This window comes from Marmota flaviventris, chromosome 6 (genome assembly GCF_047511675.1).
Source record: "Marmota flaviventris isolate mMarFla1 chromosome 6, mMarFla1.hap1, whole genome shotgun sequence".
NCBI classification, from domain to species: domain Eukaryota; kingdom Metazoa; phylum Chordata; class Mammalia; order Rodentia; family Sciuridae; genus Marmota; species Marmota flaviventris.
The window spans coordinates 15349132-15372366 of record NC_092503.1 but is presented as its reverse complement, the minus strand read 5'-3'; the positions used below and the strand labels follow the sequence as shown (position 1 = coordinate 15372366).

At 40.4% G+C, this 23235-nt stretch overlaps 1 protein-coding gene across 1 annotated transcript in view; it reads left to right on the top strand.

Annotated features, from left to right (window-relative positions):
• The window catches only part of Plekhg1 (pleckstrin homology and RhoGEF domain containing G1), a 210956-nt gene that overhangs the window by 56697 nt on the left and 131024 nt on the right, over positions 1-23235 (top strand). Inside the window, exon 2 of the mRNA XM_071612913.1 lies at positions 939-981. The gene's annotated coding sequence lies outside the window, so the exon portion shown is untranslated. The remainder of the gene's footprint in view (positions 1-938; positions 982-23235) is intronic.

Sequence of the window (23235 nt, the reverse complement as noted above, 5' to 3'; positions counted from 1 at the left end):
AGTGGGGCTAGATATTATAATAAGATATTATTAGATATTTATTTGATATGTTTTCAAAAATGTTGAAAGTTCCACTCCCTCTACTGCTTTTAAAATAATAACTGCTTTCAGTGCTATTCTGTAGCTACTTTTTCACTCTGAAGTTTTTATTTTGATTCATCCTTCAGTCAACTGGAATATTTTGGAGACACTTCATGAAGAGACACAACTGATAAATTTCTGGGAACATTTGTTTTTTCTTTTTAAACTCTGCCATCATCGGAGTATCTGTGGTTCCTTCTTGGAACACAGTGAACAGAAAAACTGTGCCCCCACCCCCCCCAGTCCTACTAGATGTGTGTGTGTCTCCCCATGGACTCCACCCTCCAACCACCTTGCAAAAAGATGTAACCCAGGAGGAATTATGACACTGAGTCATGGAGAGGAGCTGTGGGGAGAGGGCCGTGGCCTTAGAAAGCTGTTCCCACACTGTGGAGGACTTGTGTTGGGGAGGGAAGGAGGGAGGCCGAGGATGAGGCTGATAGAAATGGTCCCTCCTCTTCCAGCCTCACAGCCTGGGGTTCATCTCTTCACTAGGGAGACTTCTGCCTGATTTATGGGATGTGGTTGAGCCCTTTGTTTTCAGAGGTGTTCAAAGTTCAAGCCTTTTGAATCTTCTAGGAATTTAAAGGGAAAATCAAAGATGGTTGGATGCCAGCATTTTCTAATACCACAAGCATAAGTCTTTTTGGTTTTCGCTTAATTTCTTATGATTCTTGCTAAAATTCTATTATAGAATACATGTGGTTTTTTCCTGGGATAATTCTGCCATTTTACAGCTAATCTTTATTTTTCCACTTAAAATTATCCCTAGTGTCTTATCCATATCCTATTAAAATAATTCTGAAAGGCAACATTTAAATAAAAAAATTGTTTATTTTTTTGTGTTTCTACTACAGGTGAAGAGTATTGTGAAGAGCTCAGAGTGAAGACATTGAAAAGGTGAGGTTCAGATACAAAAGTGAGTCATTTGCACTTTTTTCGCTGCTTGACAATGAAACTTGTTAAAAAGGTAATATGTTATAATTTAGGTTTATTGGGTATTATAGAAGTATACCCTTTAGGTCAACATTTTCTGTTTGCAGGTTTTTGTTGTTGTTTTCCAAATAGGAAAAAAACAAATTTTGAATAGTTTTCAACCATTTTGCAAGACAGAATAACAAACATTGTTGCCGAAGGATGGAAAGAGAAAGAAAATGCTTACTTGGAAATCACAGGCACAAGTTTCAGCATGGCTGGGGAGAGTCCCCCTAGGGTGGCTCTGGTGGCCGGCCAAAAGGTAATAAGTTAGTGTTTCTTGTGGATGACATTTAAATGCTTTTCTTTGTCCAGAAAAGTTCTGTCTGTCCTTTTAAACTTCTTTTTCTTCATGATTTAAAATCTCATTCTGGTTTTGTGGTGTGGGGCTCAAAAACCCACAAAGAATGATAAAAGGAAAGGAAGGAAGGGGATCTATCTTTTTTTTGTTTGGTCAAGGCAATTATTTTACTCCATTTCTTTCCTAAGTGTGCTAAAGTGTCATATTCAGACCACATTGTAAGCTGTTTGTCCAGACCCCAAATGGCAAAGTAACATCGCTCGATCAATCGCGTATCGAATGCTGCCGTAGGAATACAGGAGGAGGCTCAGTCTGGTGAGCATAGTGTTATTACTTCTTACTGAAAAAAAAGCAGCTTATGTTTCAATTTCTTTTTTCAGTACTGGGGGTTGAACCCTTTACTGTTGAGCGACATCTTCAGTCCTTCTGATTTTTTTGTTTTGAGAAAGGGTCTCCCTGAGTTGCCCATACTACCCTCCATCTTGCCGTCTTCCTACCCCAGCCTCCCAAGTCAAAGGGATTGCAGGGACGTGCCACCTTGCCCAGCCTTTTTATTCTTTAAAAAATAAAAACAAAAGGAAAAAACTAACTGCAACAATAGGCTTGAGTCTTTTGCCTTAACTAATAAAATAATTGTGTTCCATTGAAGTCATAACCATTGGATGCGCTGAATTAATCTTGAAGCACTCAAAGTTATTATAAAGACAAATCGGATTTTAATGGGGTTCTGATTGCTCGGCTTATGTCAGAGTTCATCAGTGTTTTGTTAACTGGTAAAACAATGGTTTTCCTCCTGCAGTTCTTAATTACAGGCAGGAAAGTCCCATAAGTTCTCTGGCTCAATTTGTGTCTAGAATGCTGAGTACTTTAAAAAGCAAGACTTTGTGACCAAGAGCTGACTTACCCATGAGACACGGTGCTCAGGGCTCAAGATACTTGTAGTGGCCTGTGAAGATGTTCTAATTTTAATTACTTTTAAAAGTGAAAGAAAAATGAATATAGTAATGGAAATATAATATTGAACCTAGCCTAGCCTAGGTCACATGTGTCTTCATATCACTGCAGTTGTAAAATGTAATTTTTAGTAGGTTTTTTTTTTTTTTTTTTTAAATGGAGGAAGGAGGCCACACAGGTCAAAGCCCACAGAAGTTGTGATATGACTTCCCCCCACCCCACCCCTGTGCCACACTCAGGCACACTCACATGTGTGAGCCAGTCATCTTCATGCCTTGGTTTGATTTAAGAAAAGTAGGCTTTTAAAAAAAAAAATGATCATTTTTCTGCAGGGGCTCCCCTAGAGACATGTGGTTATATCTATGAGGAAAAAAGGAAATAACACATTATTAGATTAAAGAGCTGTGATTATTTATTTGGTTTTCCTAAAATCAGTTTTCTCTCTAGACACCCATGGGTATTCCGTTTGCTTTACAATATGTCACAGAACATAAGGGAAAGAGGAGCAAAACTGGACTCGGATTCTTTGGTTCCATCTGGCCAAGTGTTGCCCAGAGGGTCTGTGTTCCACAGGCACTCCTGGCTACTGAGAGAGCACAGAACTGGAGTTCTTCCGAAGTTGCTGATCTATTTTACTGAGTGTAAACATTTTCCATGACTGTGACTCATCTGGTTTTGTTTGTCTTCAAAGCCATGATCTAGTTTTGCAGAAAATATTTTCGTTAAGTCTTCAATGTCAGTGACTCTATAAATTGTCCGGAGAATATCTTCTGAAAGTCACTTTTTTATTTAAGCAAGCACGTTGCCTATCTGAATAACTTATTTTTTTCAAATGTAAACTCCCCAAGGCCCAGGACCTTTGTCTGGTTTGTTTGGTGCTATAGACTTTAGGGAAAGACAGGTTTATAGGAGAAGTTCAAGAGTTTGCTGGAGGAATGAACTAATTTTCTCTTTCAGAAAAAGTCAGGTATTTCTCTGAATGCCCCAGTATTGTCTTCAGTGTGTAAGCAGGCTGCTGAGTGCTTTGTTCTCAGGTGGCAAGTGTCTTGACATGTATGCAAAAGTTAATATTGTACCCAGAAGAACAAGTACCTCGCTGCCAGTCACTCACAAGCTATGGGTCAGAGCTGTCCTCTCTAGGGTAGCTTATGCTGTTTCACAAAGCCAGTGGTGCCACTTAATCAAGCCAAGCTAGGAATGCAAGAAAATTCTAGAGAGAAGTATGCCTCATTCTAGCAATTGAGAGGAAATCAACAGAAGGAATCAATTGACCTTAATTAGTACCACCAGATCAGATGTTCTAAGTTACAGAAACTTCTGAAAAATCAGGAAGTGTTGGACTATTTTACACTATTTGTTCACCTTAGGGGAATTGGAAATGTATTACTTTTCTGTTGGTACAATGTGTGTGTGTGTGTGTGTGTGTGTGTTCAGCTTCAAGACTATATACATTTTTTAGTACCATACACAAAAAAGACAACAGACATATTTTCTTTCTGAAAAATATCCTCCCTGCATTTTATTCTGTCTTCCACTCAGGGTTCTCCCTACCCTGGTTCTTTAATGATAGAGGGTCAGGCAGAGCTGCTGGTGAGAGCACGTGGTGAATGGCTGAACAGAGATGCCAGTTAAGTGCCAAGGTACCTACGGGCACTGAGGTGCCCAGTGTGTCTGGTCACTACCCTTTTTGCCGGCATTTCGTGAGCCCCTTACACTCCTAAGTTGAGTAACGAGATGGAGGGTGCTTTTTAGTAAAGATGCCAAAGATTAGGTGTTTTCTATCCTAGATTTTACCGTTACTCAGCATGTTATGCTCCACGATCCACGGTGCCTGTGGCTGTGCCATTAGGTCAGGCTCTCCTCCCGAGGGTGAGCATCACTCTCTTCTGTCCGTGTCTGAGGCACTTGTACTGTCCTTTGTAGTGGGAGGACCACTCACTGAGACCTCCCCACATCAGTAGATGCCCTAGTGGCTCCTTAGAAGTATATTATCTTGAAGCTACAGGCTTTAAGGGATGGGAATAGAGGGGCTTTGTACCCCTGGAACTTTATAAGCAATATGGTTAGACATGCTTGGGAAGGAGTTGACACTATACATCTCTTTATGGGTCTTATAGGTGACCTTGTTGCTGGGTGCTGGGGAGGCAGGAAGCATCTTACTCAGGGCTGATAGATTTGTTGGAAGGCAGCTAATAGAGGACTCATCAGTGGCCACAGCATTAATGACTCACGTTGTGGATAAGTAACATGTCTTATTGAGCTAGACATTGCTAATTATACAACCATCAGCGGAATTCTTGGCAGAGTGCCACAGGACAGGGACTTAAGTGCAGTGTGTAATCTTTACAAAGTCACCGAAGTACTTTTCTTTGGTGGCTTCCATTCCAGAATCCCCTGAGTATCTCTTGATGTGGTGGTGTCATGGAAATGATTTTTAAAAAATATATAAAAACTAAAACATGTTACTCAAAAGTGTTAACTCAATGTAGTAGTCGCAACAATACAGCCACAACGATACATCATTGAGGAAAATGTGTAGATTTGAATCCACCTAAGCATCGGGCATCTCTTTTCTAAAACAAATCTTCAGAAATGTGCATACCTTATGCTGAGTTAGAGACTAGAGACACTTTTTAGTGGCAGGGGGAAAGATCTCCTTTTTGTAGATCCTTCAGTTATAGTAAAGGGTGGGGGGAATCTCTAAATATTCATGAGTGAAAAAGGATATAAATTCAAAAAATAAATTTAGCACTTTGGGTTTTGGACTTTCCTGGGAAAATTACCTTTTTTTTTTTTTTGCCCCCTTCTCCCTTTTGGAATGGGAATGTCTATTCTTTGCTTTGGAAAGGGGAATATCTATTCTATATCTGTCCCACCATTGAATTTGGAAGTAGCTATTATAAATATAAAAAGAAAATACCTGCTTTCTCATGAAGGGACATCCTTTGGAATGAGGGACTAGCTTCTGGTCCTGTCCTTGCCATTGAAAATTAGGAATTTTGGTTTTAGATCCAATTGAAGATAAAGAGGGGGATAGAAAAGCTTTGAGGTCAAATAATTCTGGAATTTAGGCAAAGGTGATCCCTGTTTCTGCAGTCTGTACCATGCTGCCCTGAACTGCAAGTGTTTAACAGAAAGGTGTGATAAGCCCGTGTTTTCAAACTTTATTAAGCTCAGAATACCTCCATCTGTACCCCTCCACACCCCATGCTGCTGTCTGGCTTTTTAACCTGTTCTTATGTTGTTCCTTGAAAGCTATTTTGCTAAATACAGATTTAAGATTTAAGGTCAAGCATGAGAAAGAGAAGTGGTACAGACACAGAAAAGGGCTATAGAAAGAAATGTAGATGAATCGAAGCAATGATTGTGACTTGTCCCTGTTGGAGGAACCAGGACTTTGGAGGACAAAGCTCTGCTCAGTAGCTCCGTGTACTCTCTGGATCACCAGCACCAGAGCTGATCTCTGTGCTTGCTGGTTGGGAAGTCTGTCCCCTTGTGCTCCCCCCCTCAGGCTGACCTCGGTGCTCCAGGTGTGAAACACGTGGGTCATCTTGAAGCACTCAGCTAAGTCGCTGGCTTCAGGATCAGGGAAGGATGACATTCCTTCATCTCACATTCTAACCTGGAGAGTTTTCCTTAAACGACTTACAATGTAATAATGGTTGCTAGATCCTGATGCATTCCTTATGTTTCACATATGTAGAGGAAGTGTAGAAGTTGTTTAGTGTAAGCTGTTGTTGATAGCATGTTAAAAGTAACCTGTTTGGGGTTGGCTGGCCATAGATCCTTCTCTGTATGAAGCACTGAGCTAAGTGTTGTAGGGGTACAAAGGTAAGAAGGCAAAGCTTCTGCCCTTGGTGAGCTTATTACCAGAATCTGGAAACACACACAGCCATCTGTGGAGCAAGCGTGTGATAAAAGAAAATAGAATGAGTTGGAAATTTAGAGAAAATTAGAAATTAATATCAAAGGCATCAGAGCAGTGATTATAAGAAACAGACAATTGACACTTGAATAAGGAGAAGGAATTTGAACTGAGTTTAAAAGGAGAGATAAGGTCTAGATAACATTCTTACCCCTGCTGCTGCTTTACAGTTCCATCTGAAGGCTGCTAGGGGTGGGCACTGCCACCGCAGGCACCGTGGACATGCTTATGAAGAATTCAGAATAGTGATTATAAGAAACAGACAATTGAGACTTGAATTCTTATTCACTTGTAAATATATTGTGTCTTTGGAAATAATATTTATTTTCTTTTGGTTAGGTACAAAGTTTTTGATTAAATCAAAATTGTTCAGTGGTTATTCCAGCCCTCAACAGCCTTATTAATTTCTTCTCTCCTTGGCATGTCTGTTGGAAAGAGCCGTTCCAGAGTTCTCGTTGCATTAGTGAATTGTCAATTTTTCAAGATTAGTTCTGTCAATTTTCCCTTAATACATTTCAGAACTATGTTTTGGATAAAGATGAACAAAATTATTCATTTGTTACAGCCAGATGTCATGTCATTATATTTTAGAAACCAGATACCCTGTGCAGCATGGGATCATGGGGGATGACTGAAGGCTTCGTGTTTTTAACATCTGCAGCTGATGGGAAACTCATGTAGACCTACCAGGGGCTTAGTGACCATTCTCCTAGGCATGGGAAGGCCTCACCAAAACGCCAAAGGAACCTCATCTGTTCCACGGTGCCAGATCTGCTCTCAGCAGCTATAGATAAAGAACCCAGGGCTTGGAAACAGACCACTAATATTTGAAAAGCTTGTAGAAGCCCTGGACCAGATTCCCCAAGCTTAGGAAGTGAAACCCAGTTGCCCACTGTGGCTTTGGATGATCAAGGCCTGCATTCACATCCTCTGAACTGAAGGCACCATCACTTCCTCCTCTGTCTTGTCCTCTTTCTTCTGACTCATTCCAAAGCTCAGCTGTCACTATTTTAGTCGCACCTCCCAGGGTGCTCATACTTTTAGAAATCTCTTGCTTTCTGGCTCACACCATCCTGCCTCTTCTGTGCCACCAGGAGAGCCTGCTCTGGAGAAAGATTCCAGTGGTGATAACGCCTTCTTAGAGCCAAGCAGGGCATGAACACAACCATTGCGCTGTAAAGTCAAAAGCCACGGCCTTGCAATCCATCTTAAGTCCTGCATTACTTCGAGTAGGCTTCTTCAATATTCTTTTGTCATAAAAATCTTGAGTCTTGTTTCGTATAATGTTGTAACGTCATACATATTCCTTGAATTTCTGAAGCACAGTCATTCCAAGAGAAATGGAGTTTGGCAATTTCCAAGTTCTCATAGACTTAAGTCACAAAACTAGGTGTTTTGGTTTTTTGCAGTGCTGTGGATGGAATCCAGCGCCTCGTGCATACTATGCAAGCCCTGTACCACCAAGTAACACCCCCAGCAAGTCATTTTTGGAGGAATTTGAGGTATAAATACTCAGTTCAACTCTGAAGTCCACCATTCTCTTTGCCTCTGTGAAAGGTGCTCGCAGCCCGGCCAGGCAGGGGTGCTACGTGCATCTGGGTTAGGACTGGATTCTCTTTCTCTTTGGTTCTTTGAACTTATAAACCTCCTGATTGTTCTCACCAACATCCTGGTCCATCCCAGTCCATCCCAACTGCAACATTAATTACATAAGGTGTCCAAATTCCCAAGGTGTTTCTGAAATTCCCGAGGACACATTGCTTGCTCTAACCTGTTTTTTAAATCTTCCTGTAAACTGTTCTAAAAACCATTGATTTGGGGGATCAGCATGAGAAGAACACAGGGGATTCTGGGGTCAGCTAGACCTGGGTATGGATCACTGCTTACCTCCCTACAGGGAGGCCTCTGGCAGGGTTCATTGCTACCCCCACGCCCCAAAGCCTGCCTGATGACAACTCACTGCATTTGGCCATGGGTCTTCATAAGCATGTCCACGGTGCCTGCGGTGGCAGTGCCCACCCCTAGCAGCCTTCAGATGGAACTGTAAAGCAGCAGCAGGGGTAAGAATGTTATCTAGACCTTATCTATCCTTTTAAACTCAGTTCAAATTCCTTCTCCTTTTTAAATTACTCCTACCTGATTTTATCTGCCCTTTCCTCTAAGTTGCTGTATCAGTTAGCCTCTGAACAATTCCTTTAGCAATTTTAATTATACATCGCCCCTTGATACTGCTTTGGGATCTTGGAAATCCTTCCTGAAATGCCTACTTGGTCGCTTCTCCAGAGTGCTGTTCATTCCTGCCCTAATGCATTCAAGTGATTCAGAGGCCCGACAAAGGCTTCTGTGTAGCAGGCAGCTCAGTGTCCCATGCATGGCTGTTCCAGGCACATAAAATATATTTTAAAATAACAAGATTTTCCCAAGGTGATTATGATTCACAGACTTTAATGCCCTTATGCGGATTTCAGAGGTAAATATGTATAAAGCTCAAATTGTCAACTTTTGCAATAAATATGAAAGGTATTCTTATCTACATTATTCTACATTTAAGAGACTCTATAAAATAAATAAAAATCAAGTGTGTCATATAAAAGATTTTTAATTTCACATGAATTTGTAAGAAATCAATAAGCCTAGTTGGTTTTCAGTGTAAGAGGGTTCTCAGATAGATATCTCCAGAGAGCATGATTAGCCCAAACTTCTTTGTTTATAATTCTAAATGTGAAGAATATTGCAGAGTACAATTTGAAACTCCAAGAAGCTTTACTATCCCCTATTTCTGGAAAACTGGCCAATCTTAACACATGGCTATGTATGAACATTCTATTTTCTTGACATGATTCTGAATTAGAAAACATTCTATTTTTCATAACTGTTATTTTCTACATTTTAATTTTTATTGGGAGGATTTTCTTTTTTATTCTAATTAGTTATGCATAACAATAGATGCATTTTGACACATCATACATAAATGGATTACAACTTGTCACTCTTCTAGTTGCACATGATGTAGAGTCTCACCAGTTGTATAATCATATATATGTACATAGGGTAATAATGTTGGATTCATTCTAGTATCCTTCCTCTTCCTTCTCCCCCCACCCCACCCCATGGTCTCACACATTTTGGGCAAACACCTTACCACTGAGCTCCATCCCCAACCCAAGGACATGTATATCTTGATACTGAAGTGTAGATATATATATGCATATTAGCTATAAAACCATAGTAACATAGAAATGAATAACCCTATATAAAAAAGATTCAGGAGAGTTTCATCTATGTATCATAGAATCACATTAATTGTATACACTTTAAAATTTTATACATAGTCATCTGTTATTTCCAGTTCTAAAGTTGAACCTTTAAGACCTGCGCATTCTGGTTTATTTTGTGGCAAGAACTTGGGTGGCATGATTTGAAATAATAAGATAGAGCATTGAATCCTGAGAAGATGATAAGGTGACAATACAAACGCCTTCTTCATATATCCTGCTGCAGTTTGGACCTCAGTGTCCTCCAGAGGTCCCCGTGGTGAAGGCTGCCCCCAACACAGGCTCCACTGGGAAACTTGAGGAGGTAGAACCTCCCTCGTGGGAGACTTCAGGTCGTGGGCTGTGCTCTTGAGCAGGACAGTGGCACTCCAGCCCTTCTTTTTTTTTTTTGGTACTGGCGATTGAACCCAGGGCCACTTACCCACTGAGCCACATCCCCAGCCCTTCTTATTTTTTTGAGACAGAGTCTCACTAAGTTGCTTAGGTTTCTTGCTAAGTTGCTGAGGCTGGCTTTGAACTTGCGATCCTCCTGCCTCCATCTGGAATTATATGTATGTGCCACTGCACGTGGCCCTTTGTCTTCTTCCCTTTGGCTTCCTGGCCCTAAGGTGAGCAGGTTGGCGGCTCCGTGCACTCCTGCCACGACGTGCCGCCTCGCCACAGGCCTACAAGTAACTGGGCCAACCGACGACAGACAGGAACCTCCATGACCAGGAGCCAGAATGAACCTTTCCTCTTTGTGAGACTTTTTGTGGCACTGGACAGCTAACACATGTGCCAGTGTAAGAACTTACAAGTTGTGTGTAATGGTAGGTTGAAGGAGAAGAAAAAAAAAAAATAAGAGGATGAGGAAACCTTTGCCTTTCCCTCCTCCAATCAACTCCTGGTCTTTCCAGTTGTGGTCACCTTTGGGGATTTTAGGTACATTCCCCTGTGGAAACAGTGAAAAGTCTATGCTTAGATCCCACTCGTGAGGACCACTGTGCATTAAAAAGCATTTATTAGCAGGGCTGAGGGACACACAGACCCCATTGGAACCTAGAGCACATTTTTCTGTAGATAAATAAGCATATACTAAGAATCTCTTGTAACATCCTTCATTTAAAAATGGGTCCTGCCTGTGTTCACTGGGTTGAGTATGAAATGATGATTGAAATGGTGAAATGATGGATTCTCCTGGGGAACTTAGGGCTTTATTCTCTTTGGAACTTGATAAGCTATCCTAACCACTTGGTACACCTAGAGACTACTCCCAACTGTGCATTTTTTAGACTAAAAATAAAATTTTCTGAAGTAAGCCAATCTCCAAATACTAAAGGCCAAATGTTTTCTCTGACTAGTGGATGCTGATCCATGATGGGGGGTGGGCCAGGCATGAAAGAATGGAGGAACTTTGGATAGGGCAAAGGGGGAGGTGTCGTGGGGGTAGGAAAGATGGTGGAATGACTTGGATATTATTACCCTAGGTACATGTGTGATTGCACAAACGGTGTGTCTCTACATTGTGTACAATCAAAAGGTGGGAAATGTTGCACTCCATTTATGTTCGGTGAATTGAAATGCATTCTTGCTGTCATGTACACCTCACTAGAACAAATAAAAAAAGACTAAAAAAATAAAATAAAACTTTTCAAGTATTATTATTACTATTATTATTATTATTTTGATGAACAGAGCTTTCCTATCTAAGAAACTTTAAGCACTTGTAAAAATGACTATGATGCTCATGGGATCCCTTCAGAGTACAAAGAACAGATGGTGAGAGGCCTGCTGACGTGACCTGCTGACTGCTGTGAAATATTGAACACATGAATTTATTTTTTCCTCCTCCAAGGTCATGATTCTTGAAAGATAGCCAAGAAAACTTTTTCTTCTGATTATTTCTGACAGACAACTTCTCAGAACTTCATTCAAACCTACCTTTTAAAAATCAACCAAGGCTATGTGAGCAGGGATTTTAAACATCAAATGTTTATATTTACAGACAGAGAATTAATCTCTACACACACACACACACACACGGTATTATCCTAAGGCAAGTTATTTAGTTTTGCTCATTCTTGTATAGAGTTGGCCATCAAGATCCCATGTTCATGGATTCAAGCAACCACAGGTCAAAAATATATTTTTTAAAAAACTTGCAAGTAAACTAAGTACAAACAATTTTTCCTTGTTGTTATTCCCTAACAATACAGTATAATGGCTATTTACATAGCATTTATATTTTATTTTTTACTCAGCTACTTTTAATTGCTTTTATGTTTTAAAATACATGGCAGCAGAATACATCACAATTCTTATTACACATATAGAACACAATTTTTAGCATTTATATTTTAATAGATATTTTAAGTAACTTAGAGATGATTTAAAGTATACAGGAAGATTGCAAATACCCATTTTATATAAGATTTGAGCATTCTCAGATTTTATAATCCTTGGGGGTCCTCAAGCCAGTCCCTCATGAAGACCATGAACTTTTGTAGTTCATGAATTCAGTGACTCCAAAGTGTCACCAAGGACTCAGTTTCTCCCTAAATTTCTACTCTGCCATCCTTGAAATTGGCTGTGTCTTGGGAAAGCTCCTCTAAATGGTCACAAGGTGGCTGCTGAACACAAATGGGGTGACAGATCCCCTTGTCCATGTACAGAGAGAGACACCCTCTCCAGCCTTTCAGGAAAGTCCCTTCTCGAGGTTCCTGAGGCTCTTAGTTCTGGAGGCTGTAGCAGTACGAAGAATGCCATGTGCTGATTGGCTTGGGTCATTCACAGCCCACCTGCAGAGCTGGGGACGAGGAGGACAGCTCAACCTCTACCATGTGACTGTGTGCAGAAGGGATAAGGAGGTGGATACCTCAACAAAGCAAGCTGTTGGGAAGGGAGAAGGGGAGCATCAATGCTGGGTAACTGACAGAACTCATTATAGTGAGGCCGTTGTTCCTTAATTTTTAAATAAACACAGTTCTGAATATAACCTGTCAATCCCTGAATCTCATCCCTACCTGCCATCGCAGACTCTCCATCCTTCCACAAAGTTTCTCAAGTTACTTCCCAGCACCTTGGTGGGGGCCATATCTCATGGTGGTGTCGTCCTCATCTTCCGATTTAAATCATTGGAAGATGCCCTTAATCCAGCTGACCTTGTACCCAGAATCACCCATGTAGCAGAGCCTGGCCTGGACCATGTGGTTCTTGGAATATGTGCCAGAGTCATACTATATTCTGTATAGAATAGGGGGAGATTCTTCTCTCATAAGGAGTTTTAAGTGAAACTCATTGTTTTTAAAATGCTTTCTGCTCTCCATTCCTCTGTGTTTAAAATTCAGACACAGGCTATGGGGAGAGGGACAGAGGACAACAGACCGATAACGAATCTGCCAGGAACGGGTCCAGGCTTCTGGCTAGGAACCACGTGGAACTAGATTGTAACCAGGAAGTGGTATTTGGCTTCCAAGTTAAATAGACCAGTGTTGGCAACTGGGGAACCTCTTCCTCCTTGTAGCGCTCTGCATAAGGGAAGATGTGTCCCAGACTCAAGACCTTGAGTCTATGTTCGGATTGATTTGGATCACTATCTGATTGCTGGCTGCAAGTTACCTAAATGTGTTACAGTCCTGTGTGACACTGTCAGTGAGGACAAAATTCCTTGCTGTCCTCTTTCCCCAGCAATATACATTATCAGAAGAGACATCTTTGGGGGAAAAATAGAACTTTTCTTCTAGTCTGTCAAGGCTTTGACGTTTTGATTTAGCAATCCAGATGGAGGCTGGGCAGAGGGCTTTCTTCCTGCTGGATGTCTTTTCTCAGTTCTTTGAATGCACCAGCACAGGCCGCTGGGGAAACTCTATTATTGCTCTTTGCTGTTAAATGGGCGCTGAAACTCCCAGCAGCTTCTGGCATTTGTTCCTTTACCCCTCAAGGCTTGGCAGACTAGGGAGGTTGACTGAGGTTGACTGAGGTAGCATGGGCAGCCCTGCTCTGCACCCCAGAGAGTAGGAAGAAAGCACACTTATGGCTAAAGGGCTGCGCAGAGTATAAACGTGGCTTCAGTAGACCAGTCTGCCCACATGAGCCTTTTCTTCCATATCCCATGCAGAGAAAAAGAGGCAAGTTATATAAATATAATGCAGCTTCCTGAAAAAATGTATTCAAAGGGTCAGTCCATTTTCTGCAGTTCAGTGGAATTGTGGTTGTCTACAATCAGCTAATAGATTTGGGCTGGAATGGTGCCCAATGGAGAAAGTTTAGGAATCAGGGCAAACTAAGTTTTCCTCTTGTCAGGCCAAGGCCATCACAAGATAATGCTGGCTCCCAGCTTCCAGGGCTGGAGTCTAGCTCTGGTGGGCTGTTATCTCCTGTCTGTCCCCCATCCTGTACCCTCTGCTTCCACCACGTTGGTCCTTTCACCACTAACTTGCATCTGTTTGTATCTTACGCTGTCTCCTCTGCTAGGGGAGTGGCTTACCTTCCAGAAAAACAATGAGCCTAGTGTCTGTGTTCGTCTCAGCCACACCTAGGTGTTTCCATTAGACACAGAAAAGACCTGGTCCTCAATATCTCACATTACCAATGAGAAAATGGGTAGAGAAAGGTACAAAGAGAATTACCAATGCCATCAAATGTGCAGAGCAAGTTTATGTCAGAAACTGACTGGAATCAAGATCTCTCTTCACCTATCCTAAGACAGTAGTCACCATGAATCTGCAACTAGAAGATACTTTATTTTCTCCACAAAGGGCCTAGACACACACACACATGCGCACACACACCCCACCGCATCATATTTAATGATGAGAAATCAGGATGGATTATTTAAAATTGATTTCCTAAATTAGTTTGTTTTGAGCTTGGGATGCCAAGCATTTAAATCATGCCCATGAAAATTGGGCCTGTTTAAACATAGTAGGGCTGGTTACCTAACTAACTACTTTGGTTACCTAACTACTGAGATATACAGGTTTTAGCATCCCCCAAATGTTTGATCAATAGTGCTTAATTTTAAATCTTGTATTTCTGGAAAAAACAACTCACAAACCAAGTAACTCCTTGTGGACATCAGCTCAAGATTTGAAAATTCCTTAGCTCAATATCAGGAACTACTAGTTGCAAATTTATCAAGTCATTTTGTATCAAAAAGTCAATTATGAAGTGCCTACAGTTTTTCAGTTATAACACTGTATTCTCTGAGTTCTGTTATAGCCCAAACAGTATTAACTATTTTTTTCTATTGTGTGATTTGATTTTTTTTCTTCCAGAAGTTGATTTTATTTGATGTATCTAAGTCTCTCAATAAAGTTTCTCAACAAAGAAAAAAAATTCTATAAGAAAACTCATATTTCTGCAGACATGATTTTGTTAAAAGAATTTTGACATGTGTATATGACATTGTGGATATTTAGTCTCTAAGGTCAACACTAAGAAGACTGTTTCTAGTATCTGTTCACGTCTTGCATTTTCAATAAATGGGTGATAGTCAGAGACAGTCCTATACTGTCTTAATGTAATGGAGTTTGAGGCAGAATGGACTTCTGTTTGTTACACACAATCTAACATTATAAAATATCTTTAAAAATAGTAACCTGAAGCATAAAATTCAATGATGGCCTCCCATGGTATATTAATCTTGTGTATAGCAGTTCACTTTTTTTTCCATTTGAAACAGACATATTTAAGCAATATGTTTTATTAATTCAAACAGAGTTAATAAATCCTGCATTGAATTTGTATTAAAATTACCTAGAAAAATATAACCTGGTTTTCACTTCATGGCATCTATACCGCTATGGCCCAGAATCAATGGTCTTTTAGAATTGCAGAGACTAGAAATCCCCCTATGTTAATATTAAAACTGTTGTCATATTGTAGAGTGCCTGTTGTTCCTGTAAAACCTCTCTAGTCAGCAGGCAGGTAGGTGTAGGAGTGTTAGAGGCCCCTGGTCTATTTGTGGGACTATTTGTGAACAGAAGTCTTGGAAGACTGTCTGTCTATGAGTGCTTGCCTACAGACTGGTCTTCCACGACGTGAAGACTGGTCCTACAAGTCTTGTGTCTGCTGTTTAAGCCGGTTGCTGTTGGATGTGAGCACTTCCTGTGAATGAAGGAGGGCTCTATGTGTTACTGTTTCCTGGTGCCCATGCATGGACTGAAGGAGAACATGTTGTTTGTATCTGCCAAGAAAAGACAAAAAGCATCGGCTGCCCTACCTGTAACTTCTGGAAAACCAAACCAAACCAAACACCTTCAACAACTAGAATACCCTGTAAACAAAGTACACAGTGATGTGGTTCCTTCTGGTTCCCTCCAATACTTTGGAGTACCCTGTAGCCCAATTTCAAAAAAATAAAAATAATGATTTAGTTGGAGAGCTGTTAGTTCCCTTTGTCAACTTCTGGATTTTGTGTGCATGCGTAAGATACTATATTTTGAGTTCATCTACAATAAACTTCAATGGTTCATTTGAGAAATTGTGCCCATATTAAGCGTAGTTTCTATGGAAGTCTGAGGCCATTCTGGAGCACTGAACTGCTCTTTCATCTGTTGGGATGTAGTGGTTTCCATGGAGCCCTGCTGGCGGGTGACCAGGCAAGAGTTCAGCATTCCATTCAGCTGGGTTCTGTGTCCCCAGCCAGGCCTGACCTGACGCCTAGCACAAAGAACTTTAAAATCAGAATGCTTTATATGCCATTACTGAAAATAAGTTGATTACTTGAGGAAAAAAGTGCCTTCACAGTTTAAAAAAAAAAAATGTGTTTCATTGATTTAAATGTTGATTTGTGTTTAGAAAAAAATATTTTAATCTTCTGGTGGTACAAATCTCCCCCAGTCCTCCTCCTTTGTACTAAGTAATACGAAACAGAGTTTGTCTTATTTGACCTTCAATGTAAATAAAATGGGAGCCAAATTATTGAGACCAATGTATTTCCTACATCTGGCAATCATCTTTTCTCAAAGCAATTGTTAATCTGAATTTATTTTTAAATGTTTTAACGTGAGCCTGTTCTCAGGGCCTCTTGTGTCTCCCCCACCTAGTTCTGGGAGAGAGCCTAATACAGATGGCTACTGGAAACCCTGACATCCTTATTTGGAGCCCCTCATTGGCACAACTGCTCTGTGTCTTCAGGGAGGACGATGGACCTTCCTGACTTAGCTTGCCCCCTTACACAGGGGGAAGGCGCATGGTTGTAGATGGCTGGGCTGTTTTTATTCTATAGAATGAGTAGGAAAAAGGGGAATGATGACATTTGCCTGGATAGATAAAATTATGAGGTGCTCTGCAGGGTTAGATTTTTATAAAAACTAAATTAACTTTTAATACCTTTACTTGATGTTAAAATGACTTGAACTATTTATTTAGTTTGGTATCATTCTGTGAAGCAACATGAAGAGTGATTCATAGACTTTAATCAAGTTCTTACCAAGATGTTCTTCATGTTGACATGGCTCTAACCCAGATCTTGATCCTAAAATGTATTTCTAATTTCCTTTTGAAACCATTCCTGGGATAACTGAGGGATTTTTGAATTTAAGGACAACAATGGCTTTATTAATTTTTACCTCTGTTCCTCAGTGAGATAGTTATTTATTTTCTTCTGTAAGCCCCCATGGATTTTGAGAGAAGAAAAATATTGATTTTCACATGTGTTTATTTTCAAAGTAAATAAACAGTGAGGAATCAATCTTCAAAAATCAGTAATATTGGACATTAGGCTCTTAACCTACTTAAGTCAATTTTTTTTAAAATTTTCTTCTCATAGTCTCTCACTTGCCTTTCATTGACTTTTTAAGGAATGTGATCCATTTAATCATATATACGTGATTATTTTTTTGTACTGAGGATTGACCCCAGGGCTTCCGTACCACAGAGCTACATCCCCAGTCCTTTTTATTTTTTGGAACAGAGTCTTGCTAAGTTGCAGGGGCTGGCCTTGAACCTACCATCTTCCTGCCTCCCCCTACCAGATCGCTGGGATTTCAGGTGTGCACCGTTGCACATGACTCAATCATATTTTTTTAAGACATGAAAGAAATGTTGGGTTGGTAATAAAGAATAAACCTACACTCAGAGCAGAGAGCTGGGAGAACAGTCTAGAAGAACAGCACTGAAGCACCTAATGGGGCCATCACCTGAGTTACGTCAAGTGTGCCGTCCTGCACGCTTCACCTGATACGTGTTCAAATCTGTGAATGGCCCCCTGGAACTGTGCCGATACAGCAGCCCTAAAACCTGGGTTGGGGGGAGATAAGAATTGCTTTTGCATTCTTCTATCATTCAGCAAAACTTTGGGGTTTCCTGTTTATCTTAGAGATAGTAGGGAAACACAAACATGCAAAGCTCATGGACCTATTCATTGTTGGCCCCTGAAGAGGAGTCCATTTGGCCAAGGGCAGTGCATGATTCTTGTGTCGCTGCTGCTTCCTCCATCCTAAAGGGTGCTCCTTTAAGGAGGAAAGGGCAGAGCCATGATGGGTAAGAAGAAACCAAAGTCCATGGCTGTTGAGGAGTTGGTCCTGCAGGAGTGAGCACCTCCCGCTCTCAGTCTGTCATGCGCCAGCCCTGAAGGCCTCCAAATGCAGGCCCAGCAGTGAGTGCTGAGCGTGAGCATGCTGGCTCTAGCAGAAGTGTCACCTACAGAGAGCGTAGACTCTGGAGGAACTGAAAGGTAACAGTTTTAAAACCCACAGTAAATGTAGAACTCTAAATCGTGGTGAGTGCTGTGATGAAGAGAAACAGTGTCCCTTAAAGTGGATTTGCATTGGCTGGAAGAGATTAGGTAAGGCCCATGGAACAGGAGAGAAAGAACAAGTGTGTCAATGAAAACCCAAGAGTCTAGAGGCTCGTGAGCCATGGCCGTGGGGTTGGAGAGAGAGATGAGGACCAGCACAAGGTACATGGCCTCACAGGCTGGGTGAGGAGTTTGACTTTTATTCTGAGCAATGAGAATATTTGTGTAGGGGATATAGCAAGAGAGGAATGAAATCCAGTGTGGCATTTTGAAGATTCATGGTAGCAGTTGGCTATAGAATGAATTGCAGGCAGGAAAGTGGAAAAGGAGTACAGGTTGGGAGCCTTGTGCTGGAGGCCAGTCAAGAGCTAATGGTCCCTTTGACCAGCAGGCCCCTGAAATTAAGGAAGTCATGCCGCAGGACACAGATGAGATATTCAGATGTTATCAAGGAAGCACTTTTTGGGGAGTAGAAAAGAGTGTGACAGCAGAAGACTTAATCCTGGTATTTTCCCCTCACTTTACCTTTTAAAACTGTGCAAGGACCCTCTCTGCTCAGGTGACCCTTATGGTGTGGAGGACATCGGAGCCTAATGTTTGCATGGCCTGGCCATGTGGCAGTGTCACTAAGTGCTTTGAAGTAGTTGCTGTTCCCTACTCTTCTTTCTCCTTTGTTCCCTTAAGTTCCCGAGAGAAGCCAGGAGTCATGTCTGTCTTTTTTATTGTGGAGATGAGTGAGCATTGATATTGAGGATGGTTTCACTGATGTCTTTTCTTTGAAAAGACCTCATTAGTGGCTCATTATAATTATAGGCCTGTATTAAATTGATACTCAATTTTACCAATAGTAGCATTTAGGTGAAACAAGAGGATATAACCAATTAGTTGATAAGTGAAGGAGTGGGGGAAAAAATATGGTTGTGTGCTTTTTCATTCCCACACAGGTTGGTTGTACAATGACGGGAAAGTGAGGTGGCCTCGGTTTTCAAGTTTGGGTGGGAAGAAAAAGCACCATTTATAGATAAAAAGGAAAAATGTAGTAAATAAATAACCAGCCTCTTTGGCTGATCTTATTTTCTTTGTTTCTGCAGGTAGACCCTTGGCTGAATTAAATACTTCAGGCTTTTCTGTTGCGTATCAGCTCTTTGCTTATTTTACCCCTCAAATTACATATTCTGGCAAGATTTCTCACTTGTTTAAGCATTTAATTATTGTGTTTGGCAGTCACGGTTGGTTGCATTATATATACAAATGCTGACTTCAAACATTGAAACTGATTTTTTTTCATAATCTGCCAGAAAGTGAGACTATTTGATATGCAGGTCAGATGCTTTATTTTTGATTACATAATTTAGGTCTGGGAATAGGAATTTGGCATTTATCTGTAGTCCTGATGCCACAGAAAATTAGCCTCACACACCCTTTCTAAAAGTACAAATCATCATGAATACGGGTTCCAAAAAAAATATTTAAGGTAAACCCCATTCTGTTAGAAGACTTTTGTTATCTTCAAGCATATGCAGAGTCTCTGGTACTGCATCATTTTAAAACATTCTGTGTGATTTGTGACCTCTGCGGACCTATAGCAAACTCAGGCCCATCCCAGTTATGGGAGGATCCCCTAAGGGCTTAAATGATCCTGGTAGACCAAGATTGTTTTCTTCTGCCTGTCTGTAGCCAATGCATGCTATCCCATGCCTAAATATATCCAAGAACACCAACTGCTCACTTGATACATACTCCTATCATGGAGTAAAACTTAAGTAATCCAAAGCCCTTAAAGTGTTATTCCCCCCAACTCCACCTATAACAGAATGTCTAACCCTCCTCCCCATCACCCTCTCACAGTACCAAACAGGAGGAATTTATTTAAGGAAAGAAGAGAAACCTTTTGATGTGTGTCCTCCTATCAGTCTTCATTAAACTCTGCTCCCACACCTGTCTTCCTGGAGTCCATAGTCGGGCTCATTGTTCATGGAGTTGACCCTGAGGCAGAACAAAGGGATGAGTCTGAATCATCACAGGAAGGTTAAATTATAGTTTGGATACTGTACTTACATATTGAGGTGGGAACTTGCTTGACCCAGTTTAGTAGGGAAAAAAAGAATTAATAAGAGTTGAAAGAAGTTTATATGGTTAACCCCAAAGTTATCAGAAAGTTCACTTAGGCAGACCGATCCTCATCTGTTGAGGAATTTGGAAAGTTGTTGTTTTACTTTAATGATGATGAGCTCAGAGCCTAACCTCTCTTCCCTGACTCTCTCATAATCAGCCTGCTGCCAGAGAATTGGCAGAGTGCACCTAGGAATGAAGAGCAGAGAGCCAGTCAGGTTCCAGTGATTGCTGTCAATCATTGTAGGGCTCCATTCATGGCATCTGGGCCTCACTTTTGTTTCAAGTTGCATAATGCCAGATTATACCTCTGCTGTTTTCTAGGAGAGGTCACAGAAGTTGGGCATGGTTTGGTGCTTGAAAATGTAGTGGTAAACTCCAAACTTTCACGCAAATTGACGTCATGGGCTAAATGAGAAATAGTGAATAACTTCAGGCAACAATTTGGGAGCTTGGTGTGTGTGTGCCAGTGTAGGGGAATTTCTTTGTGTGAACTTGACCATTTTTCCTTAACCACCCTATGCTAACAGCTCCTGAGTGAGGTCTTCTGGTACTCCTCCTTGTCCCCTTCAGTCTCTCTCCATTTGTACCATTTAGTGGTCCACCATGGGCAAACTTGGAGGATTCAGAAACTTACTTAAGGCCATATGGAGAAGAACCAAGACTCACAGCCAGGTCTGTCACACACCAAGTGTGTGACTGTCTCCAGTGCAGGGTGGAGGGTTGGCAGAGGGAGACCTCATCTTTCAGGTTTTCATACTTATAATATGTGCAGGGAGTCTCTCTGTCATCCCCTTCCTAAGACAGCTTGATTTTAACCTCCTTAATAATAATTAAAACTTCTTTTCTTTTAGTGGATGAATAAGCACTAAGGATTATTTAAATCTAAGAAGATGAAACTAAATAGCAAAAATAAAACTATACAAACATGTCCCTAAAGATATAATGATCAAATACAAAAGAAATATAAATGAGTTGAAAAATTTAAAAATAGTAAAAATAAAGTTGCTATAATACAAAGTATGATCCCAAAGAAAATATGCAAGATCAGACTCCATACTGTGGGATGGGGGACCCACCTGTGCTCTTCACAACACCTGGCACTTGGCCCTCATGTAGAATGCTGTCTGTATTGGTATAGAAATTCTAAATTCTGAAATCTGATGTCTGAGGTCTATTTTCCATCTAACTTGAAACATAACTGATTAGTGTGCTTAATCCCTAGATGGCTCGTTGCAATACTATCTTTTATATAACTTTGTTAGTAGAAATAACTACAGCCATTAATATATGTGCAATAGTGTCCTTGCCACCTTCAGGTCTGGAGACTTCACTTGAGAGCCATTAGCTGTAGTAGAAGAGAAAAGAGCGGGAGGGAGACCTCAAAGGGCATCAGGAATTAGGGACAGATGCCAAAAGAAGGGCCTGTCAAGGAGGAGTTTACCCGATAAAAAGGGACTCATATTTGGGATTGCCCAAATTCTGTTCATTAGAAAAGCCAAGTAGCCAATTAGCCATTTATTAAAATCTGTAGTAGCAAATATTTTAAGCAAGAGTAAAGTAGAAAGTCATAGAAGGGCTTTTCAATTCACTTCCTTGTCTTTAATACAACTAGTATTTGTTTCGAATGTTAGTATGAGTATTATCTGATGCATAAAGACAAAATGTGGTCCAAAACAAAAAAGTAAAAATGGGGGGCTAGGAATGCTCAGCATACGTGAGAACCTGAGTTGTAGCCCCAAAACCACCCCCCCCCACACACACACACAGATAAATATGATTTTCCACTTTCTGTAAGCCAAGTGTTTTAAAACTATTCCCAATGAAGAATTAATTTACCAGCACTTGGGTAAGCTTCAGTGGTTTTACAAAATGAAGAGGAAAGTCAAACTCCTTGTGCTATCAAAATAGCTCTCCATACACAAACAGGAATTCTTAACAGATCCACCTCAACTTCAGATGCCCTAGTAAACAGAAGTTTTATGTTAGGTTCAACCTGAATTGCCCATCTTCACCCTGTCTAATTGATGTAAGTGGTAGGAATTAATTTTGTGCAGGCAGGGATAAAGGCTAATCCTAGTCAATCAGCGCCTTGTAATTAATCCACATACTCTATTTAAAAGAAAGAAAGAGAGATGTTGGCATATTCTGTGGCTTAAGGTTCTGTGCAATCTGATGTAGAGTTCTGAAATTTTATAGGTTCAAATTTCAGGGTAGAATTGCCAATAACAAAGGTTTTGCTAAAGCAGAAGTTTCTTTCCAACTGCCAAATGCTGAGGTCTTGTTTGAAATTTGGTTCTAACCATGCATGCACCAATGAATGCATTAAAGGCAAAACCTTTCCAGGTGCCTGTTCAATGTGGCTGAAGAGCCTGGGTTTCATCATATTAGTTTATTGTTGATATTGTAGTTTTTAAAACCCGAAATCTCTGAATACCAATTAACTATACATTGGCAATCAGTCTAAACTCCTCACCATTTATTTCTGAAAAAAAAATAAGTAATAAATACCTGGAAAAAATGAAAAGACAAAAATACCAATGAATAATTTTCTACAACAACAATATGAAATACATAGTAACATAACATAGTTTTGACTTCCTTTGATATAGAGATAAGTACAAGTCATTTTCATAGTATTTTAAGTAAAATGTTTGGCCTTTATTTCTAAGTTGATATGTTCTTAATAAGGTACAAGCTTAGTGATTTTTAAAATATATTTTAATCTATGTTTTAATCTTATAATGAATATTTAGCTGCCATGAATTATTTGGTCATTAAATTTCTTGAGCTTCATGACTGTGTTCGCCAGTCCAGCATTTCTAAGAACAAAGGTCTGAGAGTTCAGTCCAAGTAGGACAGAAATATGAGCATCTCACTTTTCACCAAA